The sequence below is a fragment of the Cheilinus undulatus genome, linkage group 3 (assembly GCF_018320785.1).
Source record: "Cheilinus undulatus linkage group 3, ASM1832078v1, whole genome shotgun sequence".
NCBI classification, from domain to species: domain Eukaryota; kingdom Metazoa; phylum Chordata; class Actinopteri; order Labriformes; family Labridae; genus Cheilinus; species Cheilinus undulatus.
Genome location: NC_054867.1, coordinates 21703801 through 21715683, shown reverse-complemented (window position 1 = coordinate 21715683; position 11883 = coordinate 21703801).

Sequence of the window (11883 nt, the reverse complement as noted above, 5' to 3'; positions counted from 1 at the left end):
AAGCGACAGGGAACCAGTGCAAAAAAAAGTAGACTGAAAGATGAAAGATTTTTAACGTGATTATACCTATCATAACTAGGGCTTCATCTGAGGTTGTCAAAATTAGACGTGCACATGTCAAGTAAAATCATGATAAGACACTTAATAAACAGTTTATACAAGATTTTATTTCCTAGGAAAACATGTGTAGAGCCAGGGTTTTATCAATTAAATGGATGTTTATTTTTTTTTAGCAACAACATGTTAATTTTTTTCATGTGGGTCTTCGAGGGGGCTCAGCTTCTCTTCCATACAAGTAAGGGGGCTCAAGGGAAAAATGGTTGGGAAACACTGGTGTGGTCTAGAGGTCGCTTTATAGTGTTTTACTCTCTGGGAGGAAAGCATTTTTTTTGCCGACATGGCACCCTAGCAGGTAGTTTTTTTTGTTTTTTATTTTAATCAAGTTTTGTCTACTGGAAGGACATTTTTGAGGGCACTTTATTGCATTTTGTCCTCTAGAAAGTTACCCATGAGGGCACCTGAGAGGCCACCCAAGAAGTCATTTCATCTCTTTCAGCTAACATAGGGGCACTTTTGCAGCATTTTCTCCAACATTTCCCCACTTTTGAGTTCAAGGATTTTCAGGAGGACCTGTTTTTTTCTGCTACTCCTCCATCTCCTGTGTGTGCTCTGTGGGGTATGGAGGTTTCTTGCTTTGTAAAGCTTAGTCATGACACAAAAAATTGTGAATTCCTTCACCAAAGCTGTGCACCATGAGAATCTTCAGTGTGACTCTTTACAGTCCTGACCTGTCAGGATAGAGCTGATGATTTCATGTTCAGGTTGTATTCCCCCAGTGCTTGAGTCATGTTTATGCAAAGCTGAGGCAGGAGGTACCTGCTGTAGCAGTGAATAAATACATAAATATTGCAATTATGTATTCTTGAGTTAATCATCAATAATGACTGTCTTACTGGATATATACCTGTGTGCTTTTATATCATTGTGGGCATGTTTTGTTGGCTGCCATGTGCTTCCCACCACGAGTCTCAATAAAGTTCCACGTTTGAGAGCAGCAGAAATTTGCTTTTGTGGTGTAGATTTATGGTGAAATACTTAATGTCTCTGAGGGCACTTAATGTGGTTGAGATTTTTAAACTAAATAATGTCTATTTTTCAATTGTAATAAGCTTTTGAGCCTCTGACAGAGAAACAGAGGCATAGGATTTTCTTCTTTCTACAGTACTTGTTTACAGCCCTGTTGTCAGTGATTTCAATAATTACTGCACAGGTGCATGGAAATAAGCTTAATGGCTTCCAGATGACAGATGAAAGTGCTTGGAGTGTTATTTGCTTTTACTGTCTGTTTACTGTCTGTTTTTTTTAAGTCACAGTGTTCTTGTATCTTTCTATTTCAGACAGCCCTTCTTATTTTATCATATTAATGTATTTACCTTACATTACTTTAACATATACACGCTCAGACATGGTTTGCATCAACATCTTTTCCTTAAAGTGAGACTAACTTTGATCCAGTAATGGTGATTTTAGAGAGATATTGATAACAATACTTCTATCCTTGCTGCTCACTTACAGCACTAGACTAAAGTGTTTAGGGAGTTCTGCTGCAAAGACTTGTCCACAAAGTTGTTATCCCAAGTCAAATCAAAGTTAAATCAAGAGACTGTCTACACTTGACAGTGATAATACTTTTGGTCTGTAAAGGGGTTTCAAGCTAAATGTTTTTGTTTTCCTAATATAACCATGTGTTTCTGAGGGTAACTCTGATGACAAAATGGTATGAATAAAAAAATGCACACAGTATTGTACATTGACGAGAGAAGAATTTGACGATCTTGTCACCAAAGTTTTGTAAAGTGATTTCAGCTTCTACACAGGAGGATTTTGCATGCAAAGAATTAGCCTGGACAAACCCTGAGATGTAGAATAACTGGTTCCTCTGATAACGCTTATAAAAATGGAAACCAATTTCACAGTACATTAAAGTGAAGTTTTACACATATCTCAGTGCAAATCCAAAAAGCTAGAATTAACATAATGCATATTTATGACCATAAATCTACATGCCTTTGAATCTTTACACAGACTAAAGTTAAAATGCTTTATTGTGTCTTTTCTGTTTAAACAGCAAATAAAATATGTTCTACCCTTTGAATTTTGATATTAAACTCAGAAATTTGCTTGAAGTGCATGCATTCTTTGTGTATATCAGAATTTGCCTTATTGGCCAAGTATACTTGCGTAACAAGGAATTTGACTCTGGTTAGCTCTCAGTGTACACGAATTAAACATTAAAAATAATTAATAAACAAAAAACTGAAAAAGTATTAAAAATTAGGATTTGAATAGGTACAAGCTCTTCCAGGGTTATTTGTTTTAGTAGCCTACATAGAAGTTCATGTGCATTGATAGTATGGTTGCAAGATGTGCCAAGGGTGCTAACACGCTGAATACACATGACCAGAAGTATAAAATACACATGGATGTGGGAAGATTTACATGAGATAGATATTAAAAGACACTTAACATTAATTAGTGCAAATGCGCATAACAAGTAAGGCATTTTGTTGCAGTAAAAAGTTACAGTGAATACATTTATTAGTGCAAATGTGCATAAAAAGATGAAGAATGTTAACACAGCGAGCTTTCTTATAGTATTTGAATATTGCATAAAGGATGAGGCATTTAACCACAGTGAGCTTTTTTACAGCAGTTAAATTACAGTAAATACGTTAATTAGTGCAAATGTGCATAAAAGGTGAGGCATTTTACAGCAGCAAGCTTTTGTCCGAAATTTGAGGTACATCCACCTCTACAATCTGTTGCTACATAATAAATAAACACGGAAAAAGAAGTCTTGTATGTATTACCCAAAGTATAGACACGACTTTTTCAATCAGCCTATTAGTATATATATTAGTTATACTAGCATAACTAGTTATACTAGTATAACTAGTATATATACTAGTTATACTAGTATAAACTAGTGCCTGGGGCCTGATGCTCCAAGGTTCCTCAAGAATAGTCATTATAGGAGTGTATCAAATAGTGCCAGTCAAAGATTATAAGTACAAATAGTTATAATCTTAAGGCTACTTTCAATCATTAATTCACATATTTTGGATGTAAATAAGGGTCCAAGAGTGGATAACATAGTATATAAACAGATTTTAATTAATAAAAATATAGGATTTGTGGCAGAGGAATTGATATCACATCAATAGTGAACATATAGTTTTATTTTTTAAGTTAAACCTGGCCTAGAGACATGTCAAAATATGGAGATGTGGTGAGTTTGAACAACTGTGCTCTTCAAACAGTAAATATAACAGGCTTTAAGATGTGATGAGCAAGTATTGCTGTGTATTTAGGTATCTTTATTTCTGATTTGGTGAATTCAGCTGGCTTTGTAACCTGAAAGAGATGTTTCAAACATTTTGTTTATTGCTATGATTGCTTTTAGCTAAATGGGGAAGGGACTCATATTGCTCTTTGCCTCCAAATGACTAAAACTGCCCCCGAGTATACTCTATGATTCATTATGATAACAAACAGTATGAGGGAATCTATTTTTTCTTCTTTCAGCAAGCATGCAACCTTGCTCTAAAATTCTCAGTCATCCTCATCTGATCATGAAATCAGGATCCAGCTTACGTTTCCTGCATGTTAAAGACCACTACTCCTATTATTAATAAAAGCAGCGTACACAGCAAAACCAGCAAAGTCAGATGAACACTAACAGAGTTAATACTGACACTTTCATAGTGTCTCTATGGGTCCACACCACAGAGAGTAGATTTGACTCTTTTAATGACAGTATGTAAGAGTTGTTATTGTCTCTTTTCTGAGTTAAAATTGACTTTTCTGGACACTAAGCAGTGTTACTTTAGCTCAACAATTCTTTGTAGAGTAAGAAATTTACTCATTTAACTACCAAAGTGTTACTGTCATATTAACGCTGTAAGGTGTAAATACTTATGTAATTACGTACGACGTAGAATACTGCTGAAATAGAGTTTTGACTCAACAATGTATTATTTCTTTCACTTTGGGTGTAAATGTGAAGTTTTTACAATTTGAATTAGTGACACATTGCACTTTCCTTAAAAACTGGCGAGCGACTTCCTGTGGCAAGGACAGATGTTTTCTGGATAGACTGGAGCAAAGAGACAAACACAGAGTTGGGAAACACCTGCACCAGCTCCAGCTGCTCCACCAGCTCTGTGCCAGCTGTTTGGAGCATTTATTATTCATGTCAAACACGCATTTATCAGTCAATTCATGATTAAAACTCACATTTTCTGTGGACACTTTAGGCTTCAGGTGTTTTGGGATTGCATTTTTCCTGCTTGGCTTTTTCACTTATTACTACAGGGCATGCTAGCATCAAGTTATAGACAAAATGACAGCCATAGAAATATTCTACTAAAATATCTCAGTCTCCCCCTTGTGGCTGGCTGTGATATAGGGACTAATCTTACTGTAAGAGCCAAAAAATTACAAATATTTGAAAGAAAAATAAATTATCTAAAAAAACAAACAAAAACAAAACAAAACATGTTAAGTAGACCATTTTAGAAATTTCTTCAGTTTATGTGAAAGTTCGGCCCTCAAAGTGCCTGTTCAAGGAAGAACTGGCCCTTGTACAAATGTAGTTGATGACCCTGCTGTAGACCATCAAATGCCACAGGAAGGAATTTGAAATCCCAGTGGATAACTTCACTCATGGTGCAGAAGTGATTGACATAAAAAAAAAAAAAACAATAAATCCCCAGAAACATGAGCAAAGGAATCCCAGCAGTGATCATTGTAGTACAGGCAGCATCTAAAAACTGAGCTGAGTCATCGCTGGAGCTTAGGCAGATTAGATCACTTGACTTAATAGCTACTAGGGTTGGGTATAGTTGTTTTTTTTCTGATACTGGTGCAAAATCAATACTTTTTATACGGTACTGGTGCCTGAAAGGATACTTTTGAGGGAGAAAACGTGTCGAAAGTCAGCAGGAGATTAAAAGCTGTATAGGGAAAGTAAATTGTTTGCAGAGATATCTTTATAAGGTGGCAGTCAAACATCAATATAAAAGGAAACACACACAAATTCCAAAATGTATTTCTTGCCTTGGGTGGCAGGGTGTCAAAATGAAGTATCGATATCTGTGTTATAGTCTAGTATTGGATGTGTTGGTATTGGTTTTCAATACTCATCCTTACTCTATACAGAATTGGACTCACACTGAATGCATTAACACTGTCAGCTAACCATGTAACTCAGAATGTAGTTAAAATTACACTTTGGGGGTTAAAAATCAACTCTTAAACATTTAACACTGAAAATTCAATACTTCAGCTTTTGCTGTGTATTATAATAACATCCTGATCTGCACTTTAACTTAAATTTAACCATTTGGAATGAATCTAAAACAAACTGGGAAGTTACTAGGATATTATGAAAAATCATCTTTATCTTTTCGTACACCAGCCAGATGCATGTCTATTCAGCCAAGAGTTAAACTTCCAAAGTGATGTGTTCACAGACAGCTGTGGACAACACCCATGGATAGTTTACACAGAGCACACACTGTTCTTTTCAGTCTACCCTTAAATAACCTGGACATAAGAACAACTTCAGCCAGAGAAGACCCCATGAGAGGGGTTGTTATTGATCATACAGCAGTTTCCATTTGCAGCAGACACAATCTCCTGGTGGAGAAATTCTACATGGGTGTTCTTTATGTAGAGCTTTATACTCCAGAAATGGTGCAATGCAAATTGTTCCACTCCCTGCTGTGTCAGCTGCTTTTCAGTCCTGAAGACATCTCTGTGTTGGAAACATATTGTGAGGAGTTCATATTAAAGTGTGACTCACTGGAAAACCTGCTTCAGCGATAACTTTGCAGCTTATTTAGATGTGCAGCAGGGCTGGAATTATAAAACTGATAAGAGGAGGTTAAAGGTTGGTGAATTTAATGACAACAGGCAACTTGATGTATTCCCAGTTCATGAGCTCATAAAAGTGCAATTTCATTAACATCTGAAAGCATTATATCTTAAAAAAGCTCCCTAGCAGAGAGAATTCTTGAACCTAAAATGCTTCATTATTAGGAAAATCCACAGAGGGAGAGGCGGAGACGGCGGTTGCTCCAGGACAAAAGAAAAACTTGAGAACAACCTGGAGACTTTGATATTAAGAGATCTGTGCACCATTTCCCTTAATTGAGACTTTTAGCAACTCCTCTCACAGTACCTGTGCCTCTCTCTGCTCCTATTCTCGTGTTAACAACAGAACTAATTTGTTTTGCCATACTCTGCACTGCGGTTCAAAGTGAAAGTCATTGTTTTCTCTGTCAGGTGGCTTTGCTTGCTTTTTGTAACAACCTCCATCCCAGCCACCACCTCCTGGTCTGCAGCAGCAGCCATGTGTAATTACATCCAACCTGTTCCCCTCTCCTCTACGCTTGATATCACTGCTGACATCCAGCAGCATGGCCCCTCCCCTCCCTCTCTCTCTCCCTATTGGAGAGCCCTCTCACAAGCAGGAGTGCAGTCCTGATTCGTCTTCAGTTGTGTGTGAGCAGTGCAGCTGAGCAGATGGAGGAGCAGAGAAAGAGGGGGAGACGGAGGCAGAGATGAGAGAAGGGGATAGTAGGTTTGTAGACAGATGAAGAGTCATCCATGCGAGCAGGAAGAAGAAGGATGACTGGGATTAACTGAAGGATCTTTATTCAAAGAAAAACTGTTGGCTAAGTCTTCTAGGTAAGTGAGCAAATAGAATGAATATAATACTTTCTTCAGGCATGTGACAGAACATAACATGCACAGTTCTTATCATCTTACTAAGCTTATATTAATGAAGAGGACAAACATGCTTCCACAATGAGACCTGGACAATGCTTGATTGTAAATGAGTGAACTTTTAAAATGTTTGTGAAGGAAATAACCCTTGTTGATCTCTTAGAGTGAAAGGCTGGAGGCATATCTCCACTGAAGGCTTGACAGCTGCACCAAAGCTAAATCAAAAGCTGTGTGATTTTTATCAAATCCACCTGTCACACTCTGTGGGCACGGAGCTTTACTATTAAGGATTTGTGGGTATGAAGTTCACTGAGGCAGGGCAGTCTGATAAAAATAAAGATCAGACTTTTGGAAATAAGTTATTAAGGCTCTGTGTGTGGTTGTGCTGCCACTTGAATACAGATTGTTGGGAGTTTTTAATCAAGGTTTATAGCAGAATTTTGACACACTTGGTAGATATGACTGTGTGTGGTGGAAACAAGGTTGACTGATAAGAAAAGTAAGATTGAAGAAAGTTGTGAAGGCAATTCAGACAGGATAACACGATGCAGAACAAACTTCTATTAGAAAAGGTGTAGAGATGTTCATGGATCTGCTGTGGTACTGAAAACTGTTTCAGCAGACATAAAGCCTCTATTATACCAATATCAGAAACCCTTTGGCAAGCATTGCCTATCACCAGTGGTCAGGACCCCAAAGTGGGTGGGGAGCTGTTTTCAGTGGATCACATGCAAGCAAAATTAACTTTAATTAGTAAAGTTTGATTGTCTCCCTGAGATATCTCATTGGCTTGGATAAAAAAACTGGAAGAAGGACTGACACAACCTAGGCTGTGCTCTGGATGTCCTTGCATTTCACCAGGGGCATGGGAAAATAACCTGTTTAAAAAATAACAAAGTATAAACCTTCAGGGTGAAATAAGGGGTAAATGTGGAATTTAAGTGCAGCCAAAGGTACCGATTGGGTGGGTGGCAAGATTCTCATAAGCCTCTGGTCCTGCTTTGGATGCCCCAAAGGCCTAAAATCCAGGTGTGTCACAAAGGGTGAAAAGGCCTGGACAAAAGAAATACCATCGAGCTTGACCTTGGCTGCCACGTAACACACATGTGTGCCACCATGTGTGGAGCTTGACTGCTGAGGTGGTATGTCCTGAGGCTGGACCAGTTAAGAACCACTGGTCTTTGCTGTCTAAAGATAGAGGATATATGCCTTTAGGAATATATGCAATATTCCACATTATTGAGCTTTCTCTAAGCCCAGCCCCACAAGGTTTTGTTTCTTGTCAAGCATTCACACCTGTCATGTTAAACATGGAGTCTTCAACTTTACAGTATAAGTTTAGTAGTTTCCCAAAAGAAATCAAATTGAATTTCAGGAAAAATATTCAGGGCTGCACAGCAGTGTAGGGGTTAGAGCTGTTTCCTCACAGCACGAAGGTTCCTGGTTTGAATCCCTACAAGGCCTTTTTTTGCGGAGTCTGCATGTTCTCCCCATGTATATGTGTGGGTTCTCTCCTCCCACAAAAAACAAACAAACAAACAAAAAAGAAATGCATATAAAGTTAATAGGTGACTCTAAATTGCTCGTAGGTGTGTTTTCCCTTATACATCAGCCCTGTGGTGACCAATCCAGGGTGTACCCTGCCTCTCGCCAAATGATAGCTGGGACTGGCTGTAGGCCCCTGCGATCATGAACAGAAAATAAGTAGTGCAGAAAATGGATGGATGGATGGAAAATGTATTAAAATTATCTGAGAAAGCACACAAAAACATTAATATGCATACGAAAGCTAAAATAACAATATCACATCAAAGCACGTGGCTAAATTTGGCGATGATTATTCTTGCAATCGAGATTGAGGACGTCATAAGGAATTTATCTTGGGTGAAGTTTAAAACTACTAACAACTATGCATAAAAATTGCTGGAATGGGGGGATTTTGATTTGATTATCAAGCTGGACAGGCCTCCTGTGCACAGCTACAGTTGTTAACTAGAAAAGCACTCAGAGATCGCAGACCTCCGCCATTAGCCCTATCTCCCAATAGCAAGGAATCCTTTCAAAAATTCCTGGATCCAGACTGTGATCCGGATCACTCCCGAAAATCTAATCAGTTCTTCCTTGTGCCATATCTGACATTTCCTGAAAATTTCCTCAAAATCCGTCCATAATTTTTTGAGTTATGTTGCTAACAAAGTAACAAACAAAGTAACAAACAAAGTAACAAACCCTGCTGATCACATGACCTCCTTGGCGGAGGTAATGAATGGCTGGCCGTTCTACTGAAGGTCCTAGAGAATGGGCAGTTCTGAAGCTGGTGGTTAGCTTTGAACAGACTCTTTTGTGTGCGGCACTAACACCAGCAACATAAAGTCTGTTATTTTCTGGTCTGCAACATCTTTTTTCATCATTTTATTAGTCATTCGAAAATTAAAAGGCGGCTTCACACTGACTCACTTCAGCGTTATGAGCCTGAAAAACAAAAACATTTTCTCGTGATTTACTTGTAATTAACTGGGGCTAGCCTTGACAGAAAAACAACATCACGATGCAGATTTGCAAAGGTAAACACGCAGGCTGTCAGGTCTGCTCTCAAGTACAGAAGAAAGCAACTTTAAAAAGTTTTTTGTCAAAAGGAAGTCAGATTGGTCATTTCTGTTGGGCAGCAAAAAAAAAGCTAATTGGCTTTAACATAACAGTAACAGCACAACTCTTTTAAAGTGCAAGGGACTTTAAGAGACACATGGCGTGGATAAAAGTGTGTATACATACCTACAATTGAGCCTTGCATAATATTTCTCCATTCTCTGTTTCATATACAAAACTGTGTGTTAATGTAAAGAGAACTATAAACAATGTTGCAAATAAGTACAATATTTTAAATCTGACCTGGAAAATACAATTTAATAGAATTAAAAACCAATAAGAAATACTACAATTATGATTTTTATTCAGAAATGGTCAGACTTTTACATGCACAGTTAAGTTGCTATGATTATAGCTCAAATAGGGCATTCAACTTGACTCCTGTTCATGCCCAAGTATATAAACACTGGAAAATAACTCATTTTGACAGTAAGTAACATTATTTTATTTAAATAGTACATGTCTACACAGGTAAAACTTTACTACATAACTTGGCTGTATTACTGTGAACTCTTACTCTTGTCTCTCTCTGCCTCAGCCACTGTTTGTGGCAGTAACAGTTTTAACTTTAATTTCATCAGTTTATCATCAAAATGTAGAATTCTATAATGCTGTGGCGCTCTGAAGCCTCTCAAAGACCTGACCATGACAGAAAGATACACGCCGCAGTTCTACATCAGCAGGAGTGCGGTCACTCAGAAACTGTACACATAACCATGACTTTGAGCTGCTCTGTTTAATTTCCGGGTCCATCTGTGAAAATTATTGAATCATCTGCAGCTTGACCGCTGTCTCGTGTGTCTGAGTCACCACAGGCCTAACACACATTCAAAGATCTGAAAAAGGCCGCCCTGAGCCTGCAGTTTTTGTCACAATGACGTGTCTAAATCATCTAATTCTGTCTTTAACAAACATCACTGTTTTCAGCAATAATAGGCCCTTATCGCCCTTATCTTACTGCTTGCTACTGTGACTAATTTATATGACACAGAGGCGGCTGCAACTATCGCCCCTGATAATGTACCTGAATGTTTAAGTGCGCGGACAACAGCTTTTTTTAGTCCAGAAGAGAGCATGGTCTTACTGCTTGTGGTATGTCATATGCTAACTCCCTTGAGAACATCGTGCACAGTCCAGCATCCAACCCCAGTCTCATCCAGTTTTTCCATCAGTGTCCAGCATCTTTCTCTTTTCAGTCCTCAATCAACTACTGGGACATCTTCATCATGGTTTAATGAACGTTTTCAATTTTCAGCCTAGCTAACATGCTAATATGGCAAGATCAAATACTACAAATACTTAGTACAAATACTAAGAGGAGGAGGCATGTAGCAGTGTTACTTAAACACAACAACAACAACAATAAAGCGTTACTTGCATTTCATTGGTCAATGAAATCCAACTCGAACATGATGAACAGTCTGCGTACAGGAAAAAGCAGCAAGCGTAGCTAAAGTAGAGCTGTTAGCTGTGCAGGCTACATAGATAACACAGCTACGTTTAACGCTAACAAAGCTAAGTAGCTAATGTAGCTACATTTCTAATACAGCTATGTTGCTAAAACTAAGTTCTCAAAGCAGCTACATAAGCTACATAGCTGTGCTATCTACTGAGCAACATAACTTTTCTAAAGCTGAAGTTGCTAATGCAAACTTACATGGCCTACATTGGCTTAGTTACATTAATTACATAGTTACATTGCTTTAGCTAAAGCTAATGAAGTTTAAGTTAGCCACCATTCATTTAACTACTCCTAAAACGAGTCTACATATAAATTAATCCTAGATTAGACCTCTGACCTTTTTCTTTTTTTTAAATTTATGAAATATTACTGTGCCTGTAGTTTTTGCCATGTGGTTAATTAATGGATTTAACTGGCAGACTTTAAGCTTAAATTGAATTTAAAAAAAATCTAATCTTCTGTTCTGAAATAGACAGCATCTGAATTTTTATACGAGTTAAGTAGCAACAGAGATTTTAAAATACAGCAACACATAAGGCAAATATGGCAAAAAATGGAAAATCACAGTGGTTTAGAGACCCAAGGGCATGTTTGAGTTCATTCAAACACAATATTTACCTACAGTCACAGACATCATTTGCACAGACTGTTGGGAGTTTATGTAAAACACGAGAGCAAAATACCACATAGGACAACAGTTGAAATCACTGGATCAAGAAAAACCTCTCATTTGACTATAAACTATAATATGACACTGATGGGCCAACTACAGCAGAAGACGCACGCAAACATCTTAAACGTGCATCTCAGCCTTGTTAGTATAAATATTGGTTGCAAACTAAAACAATGTGAGTGTGACTGACTGTTTCCTGTCCTAGCTAGTGTCTTTATAGCATAAAGAAGTCTATGGTGAATCTGATTAAAGAAAGACTCCACCCTGAGCTTTTCTTTAATCATATTCCTAAAATTTAGACAATTTTCTG